Source organism: Saccopteryx bilineata, chromosome X (genome assembly GCF_036850765.1).
Source record: "Saccopteryx bilineata isolate mSacBil1 chromosome X, mSacBil1_pri_phased_curated, whole genome shotgun sequence".
Lineage (NCBI taxonomy): Eukaryota > Metazoa > Chordata > Mammalia > Chiroptera > Emballonuridae > Saccopteryx > Saccopteryx bilineata.
The window spans coordinates 107,110,739-107,133,251 of record NC_089502.1 but is presented as its reverse complement, the minus strand read 5'-3'; the positions used below and the strand labels follow the sequence as shown (position 1 = coordinate 107,133,251).

The 22,513-nt window shown below is 38.8% G+C and overlaps 2 protein-coding genes across 3 annotated transcripts in view; one reads left to right on the top strand and one right to left on the bottom strand.

The window, feature by feature from the left end:
* Positions 1–8,413, bottom strand: part of CLIC2 (chloride intracellular channel 2) — a 136,870-nt gene extending 128,457 nt beyond the window's left edge. For both annotated transcript variants that reach the window (XM_066249540.1, XM_066249541.1), the window contains exon 1: positions 8,260–8,413. The gene's annotated coding sequence lies outside the window, so the exon portion shown is untranslated. The remainder of the gene's footprint in view (positions 1–8,259) is intronic.
* Positions 7,745–22,513, top strand: part of SPRY3 (sprouty RTK signaling antagonist 3) — a 169,471-nt gene continuing 154,702 nt past the window's right edge. The window contains exon 1 of the mRNA XM_066249538.1: positions 7,745–8,108. The gene's annotated coding sequence lies outside the window, so the exon portion shown is untranslated. The remainder of the gene's footprint in view (positions 8,109–22,513) is intronic.

Sequence of the window (22,513 nt, the reverse complement as noted above, 5' to 3'; positions counted from 1 at the left end):
TAAGAAGTTTTTGCCCAGCAAAAGAAACCACCAACAAAACGAAAATACAACTTACCAAATGAAGAAAGATATTTTCCAATGACACATTCAATAAGTGAATAATATCCAAAATTTGTAAAAATTCATGCAAGTCAACAAAAACAAACAAACAATCCTATTAAAAAATGGTCAAAGGACCTCAATAAATTCTTCTCCAAAGAGGACCTACAGATAGTCAACAGACATATGAAAAGATGCTCAATGTCACCAGTTGTCAAGGAAATGTAAATTCAAACCATAGTGAGATATCACTTCACAATTATCAGAATGGCTATCATAAATAAATCTACAAACAACAAGTGTTGGCAAAGATGCGGAGAAAAGGGAACCCTCATGCACTGTTGGTGGGAGTGCAGACTGGTACACCACTATGGAAAATAGAATGAAGGTTCCTCAAAAAATTAAAAATGGAACTTTCTTATGACCCAGCAATGCCAATTCTAGGTATATATCTGAAAATATATAAAACACTAATTAAAAAAATATGTACACCCCTATGTTCATTGTAGCATTATTTTATAACAGCCAAGCAATAGAAGTTACCCAAGTATTCGCCGACAGACGAGTTGATAAAAAAGTTGTGATACATACAGGCATTAGCAAACACAGGTCTGCAATTGTTTATATGAAAAAATAATAAATAATAATACAAGAATAAAATCTGTTTCATGTACTCACAACTATAAACCTATTTTTGCTGACCACTGTATATACAATGGAATGTTACTTGATCATAAATAGAATGAAATTTTACCATTTGCAATAGCATTAATGAACCTAGAAAGTATTATGAGAAGTGACATAAGTCAGTCAGAGAAAGACAAACTGTATAATTTCACTTATATGTGGAATCTAAAGAATGAAATAAATGAACAACAAAATTGCAACAACTCATAGACAAAGAGTAAGACTGATGGTTGCCAGAGGGGAGAGGTTTAGGGGACTGGCTGAAAAGGAGAAAGGCTTAAGAAGCTCAAATTTGTAGTTTAAAAATAGTCATAGTCATGGTAATGTGAAGTAAAGCATAAGGAATATAGTGAATAATATTGTAATAACAATGTATGGGGCCAGGTGGGTACTGGAAATATCATGAAGAACATTTTGTAAAGTATATGATTGTCTAACCACTATGCTGTTCACCTGAAACTAATACAAAATAATATTGAATGTAAAATATAATTGAAAAAATAAAATTTTAAAAAGAAGTACAAATAGCCAGTTATAAAAAAGGTCATAAAACCAATATTCCAAATATTTATATGAAACCAAAAAAGAACATGACTAGCCTCAGCAATCTTGAAAATGAAGAATAAAGTAGGAAGTATCACACTTCCTGATATCAAGTTATACTACAAGGCCATAGTAATCAAAACAGCTTGGTACTGGCATATAAACAGGTATACAGATCAATGGAACATAACAGAGAACCCAGAAATAAACCCATACCTTTATGGTAATTGATATTTGACAAAGGAGGTAAGAGAATACAGTGGAGTAAAGACAGTCTTTTTAATCAATGGTGTTGGGAAAATTGGACAGGTATGTGCAAAAAAAATGAAACTAGACCAATAACTTACACCATTCACAAAAATAAACTCAAAATGAATAAAAGACTTAAATGTAAGTCACAAAACCATAAGCATCTTAGAAGAAAACACAGACAGTAAACTCTCTGATATCTCTCATAGCAATATTCTTGCCAGGACAAAGTAAACAAGTGGGATTATATGAAACTAAAAAGCTTTTGCACAGCAAAAGACACCATTAACAAAATAAAAAGACAACCCACACAATGGGAGAATATATTTTCCAATACGTCTGATAAAGGATTGATAACCAAGATTTATAAAGAACTTCTGAAACTCAACACCAGGAAGGTAAACAATCCAATTTAAAAATGGGCAAAGAGCTCTGGCCGGTTGGCTCAGTGGTAGAGTGTTGGCCTGGTGTGCAGGAGTCCTGGGTTCGATTCCCAGCCAGGGCACACAGGAGAAGCGCCCATCTACTTCTCCACCCCTCCTCCTCTCTGTCTCTCTCTTCCCCTGCCACAGCCAAGGCTCCATCAGAGCAAAAAGTTGGCCCAGGTGCTGAGGATGGCTCCATGGCCTCTGCCTCAGGCGCCAGAATGGCTCTCGTTGCAACAGAGTAACGCCCCAGATGGACAGAGCGTAGCCCCCTGGTGGGCATGCTGGGTGGATCCCGGTCAGGCGCATGCGGGAGTCTGTCTGACTGCCTCCCCATTTCCAACATCAGAAAAATACAAAAAAAAAAATGGGCAAAAGACCTGAATAGACACTTCTCCAAAGAGGACATACAGATGGACAATAGGCATATAAAAAATGTTCAATGTCACTAATCATCAGAGAAATTCAAATTAAACTCACAGTGAGATACCACCTCACACCTATCAGAATAGCACTCATTAACAAATCAACACACAATAAGTGCTGGCGAGGATGTGGAGAAAAGGGAACCCTCCTTTACTGCTGGTGGGAATGTAGACATGTGCAGCCACTGTGGAAAACAGTATGGCATTTCCTCAAAAAATTAAAAATGGAACTGCCTTCTGACCCAGCTATCCCACTTTTAGGAATATATCCTAAGAATACCAAATCACTAGTCAAAAGAAGATATGCATTCCCATGTTTACTGCAGTATTTTTTACAATAGCCAAGATCTGGAAACAGTCCTAGAGTCCATCAGTGGACGAGTGGATTAAAAAACTGTGGTACATATACACAATGGAATGCTATACAGCTGTGAAAAAGAAGGAAATCTTATCTTTTGTGATGGCATAGATGGTACTGGAGATTATGCTAAGTGAAATAAGCCAGGCAAAGTAAGCCAAATATAATATGATCTCATTTATATATGGAATCAAGTGAACAAAGTGAACTGAGGAACAAAATAGAGGCAGAGGCGTGGTCACAGAGAGTGAGGGACAGCTTTCAGAGGGATGAGGGATGTGGGGATGGGATCAGAGAAGGTGAAGGGATTATTGAAATTAAATATACATAACACATAGATACAGATAACAAGATAGCAAATCCCAGAGGAAAGGGGGTGGGAGTTAGTTAGAGGGGGCAAAGGGGGTATAATGGAGAATAAGGGGGCGGGGGTGAGGGAGTTATATTGAGTGGGACACTTGAATCCATGTTAACAGAATAAAATAAAATTAATAAAAAATAAAAAAAGAGTCACAGCATAGGGAATATAATCAGTACTATTGTAATAACTATGTATGATGTCAGGTGGGTATTAGACTTATTGGGGGTTACCTTGAAAGTTATATAAATGTTTCACCTCTATGCTGTATATGTGATACTAATATAATATTGTATGTCAACTGTAATTTTAAAATAAGAAAAACAAAATGTGTCATTAGGTGATTTTATTGTTGTGTGATCATCATTCATAGAATGTATTTTCATACATAAATTGTAAATATGCAGTGCTACATTTTTAAATCATATATTGATAAAGAACTTGTATCTAAAGTATATAAATAACTCTTACATTTCAAAAAAAAAGAAAGGGAAACAACCTAAGTAAAAAGTCATTTCTCCCAAAACTACATAAAAATATATAGCCTACTATTCATAGGCTATATGGTACATTCTATTGCTCTTAGGCTATAAGCCTGTACAGCATATTACTGTACAAAAAAAAAGAAAAAAAAAAGGATTCAATCTTGCACAAGACAAAATGATGCAATCAAGAGGTGCGGTAAACATGAGATGTATAAAGCTGCTGCTAGTTTAACGTGGTATACCAATTTATACAAAACATTTTTTATAAATAAAAAATACTCTCTAAAATAATGATAAAAAGTATAATACAATAAATACATAAGCCAGTGTCATAGTTGTTTATTATTAATATTATGTACAGTGCACAATTCCATGTGCTGTAATTTTATATGACTGGCAGTGTCACAATAAACATGTGGGTAGTGCATTGCGCTATAACATTACAATAGCTACAATATCATTAGGAACTTATCAGCAACATTATAATCTCATGGGATCACCTTCAAATATACAGTTCACTGTTGACTGAAATATTGTGTAGTGCAGGACTGCAATTAGAAAAGATATATTCATCACTATGCTCACTGCAGTATTATTTACAATAGTCAATATATGGAAGCAACTTATATGTCCATTGCTTGAATGGATAATGAATATGTGGTATATATTTATACAATGGAATGCTATTCAGCCGTAAAAATATGAAATGTTGCCATTTGCAACAACATGGATGGACATTGAGGATATTATGGTAAGTGAAATAAGTAAGACAGACATGGAAAAAAATCATATAACTTCATTTTAATATGGACTATAGAAGAAAAGAAACAAACAAAACAAACTCATAGATACAGACAACAGATTGTGGTTACCAGTAGGAAAGAACATAGGAAGAGCATAAAATGGATAAATGGAGTCAAATGTATGATGTTGGATGAAAACTAGACTTAGGTGGTGATCATATTACACTGTATACAGATATTGAATTATAATTTTGTACACATGAAACAAATAATATTATAAGCCAATGTTACCTCAATAAAAAATTTTCAAAAATTAAAAAACCAAACCTGAGACTGGGAAAAATATTTTTAAATCATACACTTGATAAAGAACTTGTATCCAAAGTATATAAATAACTCATATTTCAATAATAAAAAGGAAAACAACCTAATTGAAAAGTCATTTCTCCAAGAAATATATAAAAATGGCCAAAAAGCAGATGATAAGATGTTCAATATCATTAATGATTAGGAAAATTCAAATCCAAACTACAACTTCATACCCACAAGAGTAGCTGTAATTATTATTTTTTTATTTTTTAAATAAGTGTTGGTGAGGAAGTGAAGAAATGAGAATTTTCCTACATTGCTGGTGGTTCATATAAATATATAAATGTGGAATGGTGCAGAATATTTGGAAAACAAATTGGGAAAAGATTAAACATATAAGTACCATATGACCTAGCAATTCAACTCCTATATATATTCAAAACAAAAATGGGTGTTCAAACAAAAACTTGCACACAAATATTTACACCAGTACTTATTCACAGTAGCCAAAAGATTGAAAAAACCCAAATACCCATCAGCTGACAAATGGGGGGGGGAGTGGTATACAATATACATAGTGGAACACTATTCAGCCATCAAAAGTAATGAGGTACTGACACATACTACAACATGGATGAACCTTGCAAACATCATGGTGAGTAAAAGGAGAAAGTCACAGAAGCACCTGTGGCTCCATGTCTAATTCCCTAATGGGCTCTATGTCAAGTTCCCTAATGTTCCTTCTCCCATTGGCTTTCCAAGGAGGAAGAAGAAGAAAGAAGGAGGAGAAACAGGAGGAGGAGGAAGAGGAGGAAGATGAAGAAAGTTGAAGAAGGTGAAGAAGGTAAAAGAAGAAGAGGGAGGAGGAGGAGGAGGAGGAGGAGAAAGAAGGAGGAGGAGAAGAAGGAGAAGGAGAAGGAGGAGAAGAAGAAGGGAAAAGAAGAGGAGGAAGAGGAAGAAGAACGAAGGAGGAGGAGGAGGAGGTCACGAAAGATCGCATACTGTATGATTCCATTTATATAAAATGTTCAGAATAGGCAAATCCATAGACACAGAAAGCAGATTAATGTTTGCCAGGGGCTGGTGGTGGTAATGGGGATTAACTGCAAATGGGTAAAAGAGAGATGTCATTGAGGTGATACAAATGTCTCAAACTGGATTGTGGTGATGGTTGCACCACTTAACCAATTTACTTAACATCCTTGACATGTGGACTTAAAATGAGTCAACTTTATAATATGTAAATTATCTTAATACACAATTTAAAGAACACCCTAGAAAGCAGAGGAAAAAAGTTCATCTCATAGACAGTATATTAGGAATAATACAGAGCTCATTAAGCTGCTGCATGTTGTTGTGGCTGCTATTGTGGTGATGGTAGGAGTGATGGATTTCCCATGAGGGCTGAGGGTCAAGCAATGGTTTGGGTTTTTTAAAATAATTTTTTTAAATCACTAAAAATTATTCTGGCTTGAAATTTAGAGTAGCAGTAGAGGCAAATAGAAGTGGATGGGTTTAAAAAATATTCAGGATGCATAAGTGACAAGATTTTGTCCTGAATAGATACAGGGAATAGAGAAGAATGAATATGCCTCAGACTTAGTATGCTTAAAGTTAAATTTCTATTGTCCTCCGACTGTCCCCCTGTGCTGCTAATCTGAGTGAATAGGTCAGCATCCTGGCAGAATAAGAATTAATTGATTGTTTCTGAAGTAAAAAGATGAATGAATGGAGTGAAAAGATGAATGAATGGAGTAAAAAGATGAATGAATGGAGTAAAAATATGAATGAACTGAGTAAAAATATGACCAAAGCATTCACCAGGTCCTGTCCAGCAGCCAGTCCTAAACTCACCCCAAGGTTGGCTCAGCAGATGTCTATCACAGTTTTTCTGTCATTTATCAGCCATTTGGGAAATCATCAAGTCCCATGACCAGAAGGATACCCACCTTTATATCAACCATTCCTTGATTACACTTGCTGGTGTAGCATGGATGAAGTTTTGCCAAGAGACTCTTACATGAGGTCAATGACAGGGGAGTGTACAGCCCAAATAAGCACCATATGAGCATGGGCGGAATTGGATATTTCAGAAAAAGGTCACAAAGGGGTCCAACTTGTGGATCTATGTTCACTTTGGCTCCAATCAGAAACAGACTCTTCCTACCAAAGAGGTTTGTTAATCTAGCCACCCCCCACCTCCTGGTAGGCAGCAAACAGTCTCTAGAAACACTGCAGTCACTGAGTGATGTTTGCATTTTACTGCTGTTCTCATGGTTGACAAGCAGAGATACACAAATGCTTGTGGTTTCTAACACAGATGCCAAAAAAGAAGTGATCCATCCTGGTCCAGATTTCCCAGAAATAAAGAATGACTTGGAGCACCCAAAAGACACCCCTAGACTCAACCAACCCAGCAAACATTACCTTCATCACATTGGTTATGAAATAAAGTATAACCTTGTTATGTGTGGTGATAAACACATTCACCTCTCATTTTTAAGATTACAGTGTTTTACATAATATATGGTTGCCATTATCATTATAACCAGCTCCTTAACACAGAGGAATCAGAATGACACCACAATGTTGGTCCATGGTGTTTATAATTTTTCTTTGCCTTTATAGTTAATTTCATGTAAATTCAATTGTATGCAATTTTTACTAGTGTTTCCTGAAAGAGCAATACCAAGCTAAAAAGAAACTCTAAAAACTGCTGTATGGTAATGGATTGAAGAAATATTCCTACATGTGTGAGCTCAAGTTTTTCTTTCAGTGTTTGGGTATACACACTTAATTTACTCGTCTTTTTATGATGAGACTTCTTAAGCAGTGTATTACATTCATTCGCCACAAAACATTATGGTCAAACAATCATCTGGTTAAAATCTTTAATAGTAAAGTATTCACAAGAGCATTCTTCAGAGCTAACATTCAACTAAATGTTGAATGAATGTTGTTTTTCTTTTTCAAGGCAGTCAGTAGTATTAAAAAGGCTTTTCAGAGTTGTTTTCATTAGAGAAAGAACTTCGCCTGGCTTCCGCAGCGCCTTGACCTGCCACTCCCAACTTTTGCTAGGCATCCTTGCTCAGGAAAGGCAGACAAAGGGTAAAATCTGGGCAGAGAACATTAGTGGATATTAGAACGAAAGAAAAATCAGTGCTGCAAGGGCTTGCAGACAGACGAGTTCCACCTTCCGCTCCACTGCCAAGCAAAATAAAGCAAGGAGAGGGTAGGGATTCGCTGAAAGTATCTACTAAGTCAGTGACAGATCCAAGATTGGGAAGTCCGATTAAGTTTGAAACAATGTATACTGGGTTAAAGTCCCAAGACGAACTTGCTCCAGATCTTCCAAGTTTTTTACAGCGCTAGGCCCATCTGGCCCCGCGCTAATCTCTGGGCAGACTCTTTGTCGAGCAACTGGCACAAAACGTGACGACAGCTCTGCAGCAAGGAATGAGTGGCTTTTTCCTCTGTCAAAGTTAAGGTGAGTACCACCGCAGATCGGCTGAACAACAGGGGTGGGAGACGCCGCCCCACACTGCGCCAGGCCTCAAAGCAAGAGCCTGGGCAAATTCCAACCCCTCGCACCCAGCCAGGACACCTCTTCCCTTCCCGGATCACGGGGCGGAACCCACCTGTGGTGGAGGTCGGGATTCCCAATTCAGCAAAGCGGAAGAAATTGCAAATAAGGAGAGCCTCAGCAGGCAGCCTTGGGCCCGCCCTTTGCTTTTGCCTAGAAACAGTCGGCCCCAGGATCGCTTCTGCCAACCGCTTTAGGCCCAGCTGCAAGCCTGGAGGCCCCGCCCCGCTCCTTCCGGGTGTGCAGGGTGGGCTCCTGGAGGACTGGAACTACGCCTGCTGCAAAGGTGTATGTACCAGAGCCTCTGATAGAGGAGAATGGAAGTGGGTTTACTAGTGTTTTTAAACGATTATGTAGCCACAGGCGAAGAGAAAATAGGCAGGTACTTAAAACTACACTGCGTGTAAAATCCGGGTTGCCTTACTTGCCTTTTCATTGCTCCTCCTGAGTCTCCCCACCACACTATGGTGGCTTATCAAGGTCTGCTGGAATTAAAATTCTTTCACTATCCTTTCACCACTTTCTTGGACTTACATCACATACCACTCAATGCCGGACTCCCACCAATTCAATTGTGCACCTTGAATTCAGGATCTAGATACAATAATGCTAAGTACAGTGAACACTAGAAAAGAAGTAACCATAAGAATGCACATCTTTTTATTTTTCCCCCATTGATGTGTGTGTGGTGTGTGTGTGTGTGTGTGTGTGTGTGTGAGAGAGAGAGAGAGAGAGAGAGAGAGAGAGAGAAGCATCAACTAGTAATTTAACTTAGTTGTACACTCATTGATTGCTTCTCCTATATGCCCTGACCTGAGGTGGGGATTAGGGGAACCTCTGACATCTTGCCACCCGCCCAGGGCCAAGTATGCATATCTTATGCATAAAAATTAACAAACAATACCTATTACAAAGAAGGGCCAAAAAGTGTACTGAATTAGCATGTGCAATGGAAATCCAGGGCAGAGGGAAAAATTGAGAGCAAGAACAAACAACATATATAATGTATAGAGACACTGAAAAATGGAAACTGAGCAGCATTGTAGTTATTAAACCAAAAATATTAGTCTACCCTCAGGTAATTAAGGAAACAGTTTATAAAAGTTAGGATCAATAAAAAAAGGCTTTCAAATTTTATTTGGAAAACTGCTACTCTTTATTTTTTTACTCTCTTTATATGTTGCTTCATTTGTGAGTCTTTCCCTATATTTTCCAAATAATTTTGTATTTATATTCTCATTGACCATGGGTCCACAATGCCCAGTGAATCCAGTATAAGCCTCAAGTATACCACATCATTATGGATTATAACTTCTCTCTTTGAATGCTTATGTCCTCCAATGAACAAGTAGCATCTGAGAGCAGAAAATTTTATTTTCCAAGACCCTAGCACAGAACCTAACATATAGTATTTATTTAGTGAATATTTGTTGAAAATTGTCTAGAACCCATGACTAGACAGAAAAAGCCGTAGCTATGATGTGAATACATCATACAGAAGAATAACTGAATAAGGTGAGATACTGGTCTCAGGTTGGTATTCATGCAACAAACACATGCCTACTGTATACTAAGTGCCACATTAAATTCTGGGTGTAAAATGGTAAACAAAAACCAGATAGAGTCCTCACCCATATGGAGTTTAAAGAATAAATAGGAATTGACCAGACAAACAGGAAAAAGAGTGTTCCAGACAGAGTGAACAACATAATCAAAGTTCCTATAATAGTATCGAACATGGAATTAGCAATTAGAATGAATACGATCAATAAAGGTAAGGTGAAGTTAACAGAGGTAAAGTATCTAGAGAGAGACAAGAGGTTGATAGATAAGCCTGTTTAAAAGTTGGAAAAGCAAGCCAGTTTTCTTAGTAATAATTCTGGGCTAAGTGTTTTATAACAAACACATAAGGTAGATAATATTATTACACCTGTTTTAGGATAGGTAAATTGGGGAATGAGGAAATTAAACAATTTTGCCAGGATCATACAGCCCTTAAGTTTCAGGGCTGAGATTCAAACCTATATAATCTGGCACCAGACCCGAGGGCAGGAACTGTAATAAAAGCACAAGTAAAAATTACAAAGAACTCTTTCACAAAATATGTTCATTGTTCCCAGATATTTTGCATCGATGAGAAACAATACTCTTGACTTGAACATTAACGCTCTAGATATAAGACTTTGGCACATACATTGGTTGGCATTGGTGCCTTTGGTAGGTGATACTATCAAGCAGCAATGATCTTAACATTAGACATCAGCATCAAGCCAGAGGAGAAGAGGAAGAAAGTAGTAGATGCCTGAGTGCTACTTTGTGGAGCACATATGAGAACTCGGGCAAAGACTTTACTTCTCTGACCTTTAATTTCCTATTACGCAAATGGACATAACAATATTTATATCACAGGATTGTGATGATTTAATGAGACAATGTGTGTAAAGCACCTAGCTGTATCTTACACACAGTAAATGCTCAATGAGGATTAGCTGATGTAATGACAATTATTACTATTATAATGATGTATTTTAGCGACTGAACATAGATAAAAGTGAAGTGGTTGTTACTAGGAGCAGGGTGTCAGGAGGCAAGGAAGGTGAGGGAGAAGGGAGTAAAGAGAGGCAAATATACAGTGGTGGAATATGATTTAATTTTGGGTGATGGGTACACAACATGATCAACAGTTTAAGTGGTATAGAAATGTGCACCTCAAACCTTTGTACTATTATTGATTAATGTCATCCCATTAAACTTAATTGTCTAAATCAAATTAAAAGAATATAATAAAAAACAGTTTGCTGTACAAAATAGCCAGACACAAAAGAGTATATAGTACGTATTGAATATATCATCTCATTTACACTAATTTGTAGAAAAGCCACATCTAATCTTCAATATGAGAAATGCCAAAATAAGAGTTACTTCCTGGGAATGGACAGGTAAATTTAGAATAAGAAAATACTAGCAGGAACGTTTTTAGGTGTTAGATGTGTTCTATATCTTATCAGTATAGAGCTTACACAGGCATATATACATAAGTGGAATTCTATTTAGCTGTACACTTGATTATTGCTTTTTATGCATGTTATATCCTAATTAAAATTTTAAGCTCTTGTGATAATTCTTTTTTTTCTTTTTTTTTTGTATTTTTCTGAAGCTGGAAACGGGGAGAGACAGTCAGACAGACTCCGGCATGCGCCCGACCGGGATCCACCCGGCACACCCACCAGGGGCGACGCTCTGCCCACACAGGGGGCGACGCTCTGTCCCTCTGGGGCGTCCCTCTGCCGCGACCAGAGCCACCAGAGCCACTCTAGTGCCTGGGGCAGAGGCCAAGGAGCTATCCCCAGCGCCTGGGCCATCTTTGCTCCAATGGAGCCTCGGCTGCAGGAGGGGAAGAGAGAGACAGAGAGGAAGGAGGGGGGGGGGTGGAGAAGCAAATGGGCGCTTCTCCTATGTGCCCTGGCCGGGAATCAAACCTGGGTCCCCCGCACGCCAGGCCGACGCTCTACCGCTGAGCCAACTGGCCAGGGCCGATGATTCTTATATTACATTTTTTTTCACTCATTTTGTTTGTTTGAGCCTCTTTTTTAAAGCATTAAACTCAACACTATCCTTGGGCTTCTAGAGTAACTACCTCTTCTTCAGGCTTATATTGTCTCTGTGCCTTCTCTATTCTATTGCTTGTGCTCTTTCTCCTTTCTATTCTGCTTAGGCCAATCTTATAGAATGTTCAGTCGCGATGTTCTAATCCATAACGATCAGCTTTAGGATAGTTTATTTTTGCTTTCTTCCCTGTTCTGTAATTTAGAATTGTCCATGCTATAAAGGTCCAAGGGCTCAGGGGGACTTACAGAAGTTTTTTCTTAAACTGTCTTTCAAATAAAAAAGTAAGCCATCATAGACAGTGAACAATTAGTAACCCTATTGCAATGATTTGCTTTTGTAGATAAACAACGTAGATCAGACAAGTAATAAAGGGATTCTTTCTTGTCTTTAAGTACCCACTGAATAATTCTAATGTGTCTCTAAATAATCATCAATGACTTAAAGTTACCTTTCAACTAATCATCCTTTGCCCTCATTTCTCCTCCTTGTTCTATATTTGTTCTTATTCTTTTCACATCATGCTATCCATCTTAAATACCTTTATTATTGTATTCCTCAGTCATCTTCCAAAAAGCTATTTAAATTTATCCTTGGACCTCTCACCCCCTGCCATGGTCTAAATATAAAACTATTTGAGGTGTGCGATATGTATAAGTCAAATTCATCCCTCACATTATTACCTGTATTTCTAAGAAACTGACCTCAAACTAAAAATCTCATACTTTCCAGAAAGATGAATCATAAACATATTTATAATCTCTATGCTGATACATTATGGGCTAATCACAGCACAGACCACAATATTGTTTCAATTAATGGCTAGACATGCTTATGATTACCAGTTTTTTGTAAATTAAAATCCATAGAAAATACTTAAATCTACAGTGACAGTATCTAGATATTTCTCATCAAGTTACACTGAAGTACAAACTCAAATGTATCAATTTTTATTCTAAATGAATTAGATATGCCATGCTTGCTTGCTCAGCCAAGTTCTCATATATCCAAAGTTAATGAAGATGGTAAAATAGTTTAGTGGAGAAAGCACCTCACTAGAGATCAGGATAATGAATTCTTGTTTTGGCTCTGCTAATAAGCTATGTGTTTTTGAAGAACAACTATACTATCTCTTGACTTTAGACTTGTCTGTTCTGTAAAATTCAGAGCATAGAGTAGAAGATTTCTTTTATATATATTTTGCTATATAGTTTGAAAATTTATTTTATAAGATCTGTGATCTGACCTCATGACAACCTATGAGTTATGCAATGTAGGTGTTATATTTTCTTTTTTAGATAATTTTATTTAGAAAATTAAATTTAATGAGGTGACATTAATCAATAAGAATACATAGATTTCAGGTAAACATTTTTATAGCATATGAACTGCTGATTGTGTTATAGACACATCACCCAAAGTCAAATCATATTCCATCATCATATATTTATCCCTCTATACTCCCCATGCCCCACCCCACTAGCCTTCCTACCCCTTCTCCCTGGTAAGCATTTCACTTTTTTTATTTCATTTATTGTGTTTACATAGATTCTAGTGTCGCTCCGAATGCATCCCCCCTCCCCCATATTCCCCTCAACATCTCCCTTCCTTACCCCTAATCCAACATCACCCTACCCTCTTCCCTTCAGGTTTATCCCATCCTATCTACCTCTTCCCTCTGTCCTCTTTTGTCCTCTTTTCCTCTGGTCCTTTTGATCCCTCCTGTCTCAATTCCATTCCTCAGTTCACATTGTTCCTTGGATTCCTCAATTGAGTGAGGTCATATGACTTTTTTTTTTTTTGTATTTTTCCGAAGTTGGAAATGGGGAGGCAGTCAGATAGACTCCCGCATGCGCCCGACCGGGATCCACACGGTGCGCCCACCAGGAGGCGAGTCTCTGCTCATCTGGGGCATTGCTCTGTAGCGACCAGAGCCATTCCAGCACCTGAGGCAGAGGCCATAGAGCCATCCTCAGTGCCCGGGCCAACTTTGCTCCAATGGAGCCTTGGCTGCAGGAGGGGAAGAGAGAGACAGAGAGGAAGGAGAGGGGGAGGGGTGGAGAAGCAGATGGGCGCTTCTTCTGTGTGCCATGGCCGGGAATCGAACCCCGGGACTCCTGCACACCAGGCCGACGCTCTACCACTGAGCCAACCAGCCAGGGCGAATCATATGATATTTTTCTTTCGCTCCTGGCTTATTTCACTGAGTTTAATAGTTTCAAGATCCATCCATGTTGTCACAAAAGGTAATATTTTCTCCCTTTCTATGGCCCCATAGTATTCCATTGTATATATGTACCATTGTTTTTTGTTTGTTTGTTTGTTTGTTTTTTGTTTTTTTTAATAATTTTATTTTTTTAATGGGGTGACATCAATGAATCAGGATACATATATTCAAAGATAACAAGTCCAGAGTATCTTGTCATTCAATCATGTTCCATACCCATCACCCAAAGTCAGATTGTCCTCCGTCACCCTCTATCTTGTTCTCTCTGTGCCCCTCCCCCTCCCCCTTTCCCTCTCCCATTCCCCCCTCACCCCGTACCATTGTTTTTTAATACACTTGTTCAGTGATGGACACTTGGGCTGTTTCCAAATCTTCGCTATTGTGAACAATGCTGCCATAAACATGGGGGTGCATTTCTTTTTTTGAATCAGTGATATGGCGTTCTTGGGATATATTCCTACAAGTGAGATGGCTGGGTCAAAAGGCAATTCCATTTTTAATTTTTTGAGGAATCTCCATACTGTTTTCCACAGTGGCTGCACCAGTCTGCATTCCCACCAGCAGTGCAGGAGGGTTCCCTTTTCTCCACATCCTCATCAGCACTTACTCTGTGTTGTTTTGTTAATAAGCGTCATTCTGACTGGTGTGAGGTGGTATCTCATTGATGTTTTAATTTGCATTTCTCTAATGATTAGTGATGTTGAACATTTTTTCATATGCCTATTGGCCATCTGTATGTCCTCTTTGGAGAAGTGTCTATTCATTTCTTTTGCCCATTTTTTGATTGGATTGTTTATTTTCCTGGTGTTGAGTTTTACAAGTTCTTTATAAATTTTGGTTATTAACCCCTTATCAGATGTATTGTAGAATATGTTCTCCCATTGTGTGGTTTGTCTTATTATTCTGTTCATATTGTCTTTAGCTGTGCAGAAGCTTTTTAGTTTGATATAGTCCCATTTGTTTATCCTGTCTTTTATTTCACTAGCCTGTGGAGATAAATCAGCAAATATAATGATGTGAGAGATGTTGGTGAACTTACTGCCTATGTTTTCTTCTAAGATGCTTATGATTTCACAAATACATTTAAGACTTTTATCCATCTTGAGTTTATTTTTGTGACCGGTGTAAGTTGGTGGTCTAGTTTCTTTTTCTTGCAAGTAGCTGTCCAATTTTCCCAACACCATTTGTTAAAAAGACTGTCTTTACTCCATTGTATGCTCTTACCTCCTTTGTCAAATATCAGTTGTCCATAGAGCTGTAGGTTTATTTCTGAGTTCTCTGTTCTGTTCCATTGATCTATATGCCTGTTCTTATGCTAGTACCAGGCTGTTTTGAGTACAATGGCCTTGTAGTATAACTTGATACCAGGAAGTGTTATACCTCCCCCTCTATTCTTCTTTTTTAAGATTGCTGAGGCTATCTGTGTTCTTTTTTGGTTCCATATAAATTTTTGGAATATGTGATCTACATCTTTAAAGTATGTCATTGGTATTTTAATTGGTATTGCATTGAATTTATAAATTGCTTTGGGTAATATAGACATTTTAATTATGTTTATTCTTCCTAACCATGAGCACGGTATATGCTTCCACTTGTTTGTACCTTCCTTGATTTCTTTTATCAATTTTTTATAATTTTCTGAGTACAAGTCTTTATTTAGTCTCCTTGTTTAAATTTACTCCCAGGTACTTTATTTTTTTGGTTGTAATAGTGAAGGGGATTGTTTCCTTAATTTCTCTTTCTGACTGTTCATTGTTGGTATATAAAAATGCCTTTGATTTCTGAGTATTAATTTTATATCCTGCCACTTTGCTGAATTCATTTATCAGGTCCAGTAGTTTTTTTTACTGAGACTAGGGTTTTCTATGTACAGTGTCATGTCATCAGCAAATAATGATAGTTTTACTTCTTCTTTTCCAATTTGGATGCTTTTTATTTCTTCTTCTTCTCTGATTGCTGTGGCTAGGACTTACAGAACTATGTTGAATAAGAGTGGTGAAAGGGGGGACCCCTGCCTTGTTCCTGATCTTAAGGGGATTGATTTTAATTTTTTGCCATTGATTATGATGTTGGCTTTGGTTTGTCATAGATGGCCTTTATCATGTTGAAGTATGTTCCCTGTATTCCCACTTTGCTGAGAGTTTTTATCATAAATGGGTGCTGGATTTTATCAAATGCTTTTTCTGCATCTATTGATATAATAATGTGATTTTTATTCTTCCTTTTGTTTATATGCTGAATCACATGGATTGATTTGCATATATTGCACCAGCCTTGCCTCCTCAGAATAAATCCCACTTGATCATGATATATGACTTGCTTAATGTATTGCTGGATCTAGTTTGGTAATATCTTTCTTTTTTTTTTTTTTTTTTTTAATTTTCTGAAGCCGGAAACGGGGAGAGACAGTTAGACAGACTCCCGCATGCGCCCGACCGGGATCCACCCGGTACGCCCACCAGGGGCGATGCTCTGCCCACCAGGGGGCGATGCTCTGCCCCTCTGGGGCATCGCTCTGCCGGGACCAGAGCCACTCTAGCGCCTGGGGCAGAGGCCAAGGAGCCATCCCCAGCGCCCGGGCCATCTTTGCTCCAATGGAGCCTTGGCTGCGGGAGGGGAAGAGAGAGTCAGAGAGGAAGGAGGTGGGGGGTGAGAAGCAAATGGGCGCTTCTCCTATGTGCCCTGGCCGGGAATCGAACCTGGGTCCCCCGCACGCCAGGCCAACGCTCTACCGCTGAGCCAACCGGCCAGGGCCAAGTTTGGTAATATCTTGTTGAGAATTTTATCATCTATGTTTATCACAGATATTTGTGTATACGTTTCTTTCTTTGTAGTGTCTTTACCTGGTTTTGGAATTAGCATAATGCTTGCCTTATAAAAGGAGCTTGGGAGTCTTCCCTTCTCTTCAATTTTTTGAAATAACTTGAGAAGGAGAGGTGTTAGTTCTTTTTTGAATATTTGGTAAAATTCTATTGTAAAGCCCTCCAGTCCAGGACTTTTACTTTTTGGGAGTTTATTGATAACTGTTTCAATTTCATTTGTTGTAATTGGTCTATTTAGGCTTTCTTATTCTTCCACATTGAGTTTTGGAATATTGTATGTTTCTAGGAATTTATCCATTTCATCTAGGTTGTCCATATTTTTTTGACATATAGATCTTCATAGTACTTTTTTAAATTCTTTGTATTTCTGTGGTGTCAGTTGTTACTTCTCCACTTTCATTTCTAATTTTATTTATTTGTGTCTTTTCTTTTTTCTTGATGAGTTTGGTTATTGGTTCGTCAATCTTGTTTAACTTTTCAAAGAACCAGCTCTTGGTTTCAATGACCTTTTGTATTTTTTTTTTGCCTCTATATTATATATTTTTGATCTGATCTTTATTATTTTCTTTCTCCTACTTTTGAGCATTTTATTTGTTGTTCTTTTTCTAGTTTTTTTCACATGCAGGGTTAACTTGTTTGTTTGAACTTTTTTTTTGCTTTTTGAGGTATGCCTGTAATGCTATGAGCTTTCCTCTCAAATGCTTTTGCTGTGTCTCATAAATTTTGAGTTGTTGTATATTCATTTCCATTTGTTTCAAGGTAATTTTTTATTTCTCCCTTGATCTCATTGTTAACCCATACTTTATTTAATAACATGCTATTTAGCCTTCAAATATTTGAATGTTTTTCAGTTTTTCTATTGTAGTTGATTTCTAGTTTCTTGCCATTGTGATCAGAGAAGGTGCTTGATATGATTTCAATCTTATTAAATTTACTGAGATTTGTTTTGTGTTCTAACATGTGGTCTATCTTAGAGAATGTATCATGAGCACTTGAAAAGAGTGTATATTCTGCTGCTTTGTGGTGAAAGGTTCTGAAGATATCTATTAAATCCAGTTGATTTAGTGTGTCAGTTACGCCCACTGTTTCTTTGTTAATTTTCTGTCTGAAGGATCTATCCATTGATGTTAGTGGGATATTAAAATCCACTACTATTATAGTATTGCTGTTGACCTCACCTTTTATGTCCATCAAGATGTGCTTTATATATTTATGGGCTCCTATATTAGATGAGTAAATATTTACTATGGATATATCCTCCTGTTTGATCATTCTCCTTATCGTTATGTAGTGACTTTCTTTATTCCTTACTATAGCTTTTGTTTTAGAGACTATCTTGCCAGATTTAAGTATTGCTATGCCAGCTTTTTTTCATTTCCATTTGCATGTAATACTTTTTTCCATCTGTTTGCTTTCAGTCTATGTGTATCTTTTGTTCTGAGGTAGATCTCTTGGAGACAGCATATGTATGAGTCCTGTTTTCTTACTCATGCAGCTACCCTATGTCTTTTGATAGAAGCATTTAATCCATTTACATTTAAGGTGATTATTGATATGTACTTATTTATTGCCATTTTATTCTTTTTTTGTGTGTATTTTTTTCTGAAATGAGAAGCGGGGAGGCAGAGAGACAGATGCCTGCATGTGCTTGACCTGGATCCACCTGGCATGCCCTCTCAGGAGTGATGCTCTCTCTGTCTGGGGCATTGCTTCGTTGCAACCAGAGCCATTTTAGCACCTGAGGCGAGACCGTGGAGCCATACTCAGTGTCTGGGCCAACTTTTGCTCCAAAGGAGCCTTGGTTGCAGGAAGTAAAGAGAGAGACAGAGAGAAAGAGGGGGTGAAGGGTGAAGAAACAGACGGTCGCTTCTCCTGTGTGCCCTGGCCAGGAATTGAATCTGGGCTTCCACATGCTGGGCTGACACTCTACCACTGAGCCACCTGGCCAGGGCCCATCATTTTGATCTTTAAATCTACAATCCTCTTTCTCTTGATTTATTTTATTTTCTGTGCTCTTTTTACAGCAGACCCCTTGACATTTCTTTCAGTATTGGTTTGGTTGTCATGTATTTCTTGAGGGGTTTTTCTCTCTCTCTCTCTCTCTCTCTTTTTTTTTTTTTTTTTTTTGGTCTGGGAAACTTTTATTTATCCCTCAATTTTTAATGCTAGCCTTGCTGAATAAAGAAGTCTTGGTTGTAGGTTCTTGTTTTGCAACACTTTGAATATTTCTTGCCAATCTCTTCTGGCCTCAAGTGTTTCTTTTGAGAAGTTAGATGTCATTCTTATGGAGGATCCTCTGTAGGAAATTAACTGCTTTTCTCTCACAGCTTTTAGTATTCTTTCTTTGTCTCTTAACTTTGGCACTTTAATTTTGATGTGTCTTGGTGTAGGCCTCCTTGAGTTCCTCTTTAATAATACTCTCGATGCTTCTTGAACTTGTGTCACTTTTTTCTTCATCAAATTAGGAAAATTTTCAGCTAAAATTTCTTCAAACAAGTTCTCTAACACTTCGTCATTCTCTTCTTTTTCAGGAACCCCTATGAATGCAGATATTGTTTCTCTTCATGTTGTCACAGAGGTCCCTTAGAGTTTCCTCAGTCATTTTGATGCTTTTCTTTTCTTTCTTTCTTTTTTTTTTTTTTTTGCTGCTCTGCTTCTGTGCTTTCTTTTATCTTTTCCTCTAAATCGCTGATTTAATTCTCTGCTTCATCCAGCCTGCTGTTGATTCCTTCTAGTGCAGTCTTCATTTCTGATGTTGTATTTATCATTTCTGACTGTTTTTTTTTTTTATGCTTTCAATGTCCTTTGTGATGCCAGCTATGTTTTTATTTAGGTGCTCATTATGTTTATCCATTGTTGCTCTAAGATCTTTGAGCATCCTAAAAATCATTATTTTAAACTCTGCATCTTAAGATTGTACTTTTAGGAATCATTTGTATAGTTTTTTAAACTCTGCATCTTGTAGTTTGGTTACTTCCATCTTATTTAGTTCTTTTTCTTAAGATTTCTCTTGTTGAATCATTTGGGTCACATTTCTCTGCCCATTTTGTCTGTGTATTAGGTAGTGATGTCTGACTTTGAAGTTTTTGTGGTGTCTTTATCAGGAAGATGGACCTATTTTTACTGACCTCCAGGCCACTTGTTTTTGTTGTTGTTGTTGTTGATGTTGTTCTAGGAACGCTTCTTGAGGGTACTATTTTTTTCTCCTGTTGTATGTGAGTATTGAATGCAGTTTGTCTTTTCATGGATAAGGTTATCCCTTCAGGCTGGTTTTCTCTATGGGTCCACCTTGCTCATGGGTATTACCTACTGTGCAAGACCTGGCCTGTTGGATGTATTTATTATCCACAGAGCCTGGTGCCTGATAGACTCCTCCTTTGGGTGTGCTGCTTTTGTAGCTAGGTAAGTCCATGGTTGGTGCTGTCTGTCATCCACTACCATTTGTGTTTGCTTTATATCTTCTTTGGTTGGTGTCAGCTGTTGTTTGTTATCTGCTGTGGGCTACCTACCTTCTGCTACTGCTCTTTTCACTATTTATGTCTGCGTTTTCTGTGCCTGGGTAGTGTGGGAGGAGCCAAGCTTTTATAAGGATCTGCTTCCCTTGCTTAGAGATGACAGCAGCTCTGTAAAAGCCCCAAGCTTCTGAAGATTTGTCTCCACTTTTCAGCTGCTCCTCCTCCTCTTGCTGCTGCCTGGCCTTCCACAGAGTGTTTTGTAGAAAGACTGTAGTGTGAGCTCAGATTGGCTACACCCAACCAACACCTCTAGAGGTTGCACACTTGTTGGGTTAGGGCAGCTGAGGTTGGCAATACAATGTTAGTTAGACTCCCTACTTCAGGAGCCTTTTGATCAAAGCTCAGTACAGGGAATGTGGCTCATACTCAAGAGCATAATTCCTCAGCCACTGCTGGATACTCAAATTTTATTTCTCCTCAACAAGGTAAGAAGTAGGTTCAGATTGAGTGTGGCTGACAGTCACCTCTGTGGAAGTTCTTACACCTGGTTAGACCATGGACTCAGGGAGGAAGACTGAGAAAGTCCTCTCCTGGGACTGACTGTGATCCTCCAGAACGTGACTAAGCCACTAGACTAGATTCAACAATAGACTCACAGGGACCAACACCTTAAATATCCATGCTTCAAGCCTCTCTTTCTTCCACCTGTGAAATCTATCCCAGCAGGACAGTATATACAGCACCCAGGCCAGCTGACTGTGGAGCTCCACCCTATCCAATGCACATGAGCTGCTGTGCTGGTTATGATCACAGAGAGCATAACTTGCATCGATTGGGCCAGGTGTGAAGAGCCCTTCCTTAGAATACCACTCTAGCAAGGGTTGTTAGGGCCTGACCCAATGCTCTCCACAACTGGCCACTGGATGTACCAGTGCTTGGCCTCCCTAGCAGGAACCCAGTGCAAACCAGTGGGAGACACTACCCATGACTGACCCTCAGCAACCTTCTTGGAGCTACAGCAATCCAAAATTTGTGGCTGCCTCTGCTAGGGCCCGGTGTTCATGGAAATAACAAGCTGCATGCCTACGCTGGTTTTTACCCACTCTGGACCTGGGGGAAGGTCTGCTTAAAAGACCAAAGTTCCCTGAATTCCACCTCTTGTAGCCTCTGTCTGCTGGCTGCTGGTTTGGCTTTGCCACTGAAAAACCTCTGGTAGAGCCTGTGGCAATTCATGAATTAGGTAGGGTGATGGATGTGGCTCTTCCCCTCAACCCCAGGTGTCAGTCTGACCAGACCTTTTTCACAGACCTCAGTAAGTTGTGGCCTCAGGCGTCTAGTGGGTGTGACCTATGAGACCCGGAGTTGTGGTCTGCCCTCAGTCAAGACATTTTCTACTGAGTCTCCTGTGTGGCGGAACTACCAGTCATAGACTCGGGAGCGTGTGGTGTGGTGGTGAAGCTCTAGCCTCAGCACCAGAAAACTGAGTCACTGATGCACCTCCTGCTTCCTGGCCTCTCAAAACAACCCCATCTGCATGATTGGGGTAGGAAAGACTCCTGAGAGCACAGCAGTTACTTTTCCCTAGGCTGATGCTGCTCACAGGGGACAGCTCCACCCAAGAAAGATAGCAACTGCTGTATTGGAAAATGACTCAGCATAGGGGTTCTGGTGATGGTCCCCCACAGTGTTTCTCCCTGGGCCTCCAACTTTATACTATCCTCACGCAGCTGTAGTCCTCTCAGCTCTTCCTCCACCAGAGCCCCGGTAAGTGCTGTGAACAAGATTTTCTATGCAGGCCCTTTAAGACAGTGCCTGTGTCTCTGAGAGCTCTGTCTCTTTTTTGCATCAAAAACTGGGCTCTTTTCACTTCCAAATGTTGTGTGAGCACCTTTTCTAGGCTCTGGGGCTCTAAGCTGGGTCTCCGGGCCTGGGGCTGAGGACCCACACCTCTCAGGTGACCTTCCCTGCAGTAAGAGTCCCTCCAGAACCTCAGCTGCCACTTGCTCCTTCAAGCGGGACAACCCTTTTTGCATCTCTGCCGTTCTTATCAGTTTCAGTGTGGCTGAGAATAGAATTACCTTCTACAGTATCACATTTCTTCTGTGATCCTTGGTTACAGACTCCTGTTCATTTAGTCCAAAGTTGGTTTATCAAGATGATTGTTCTTAAATTAAGTTGTAATCCAATTTGGTTCTGGAA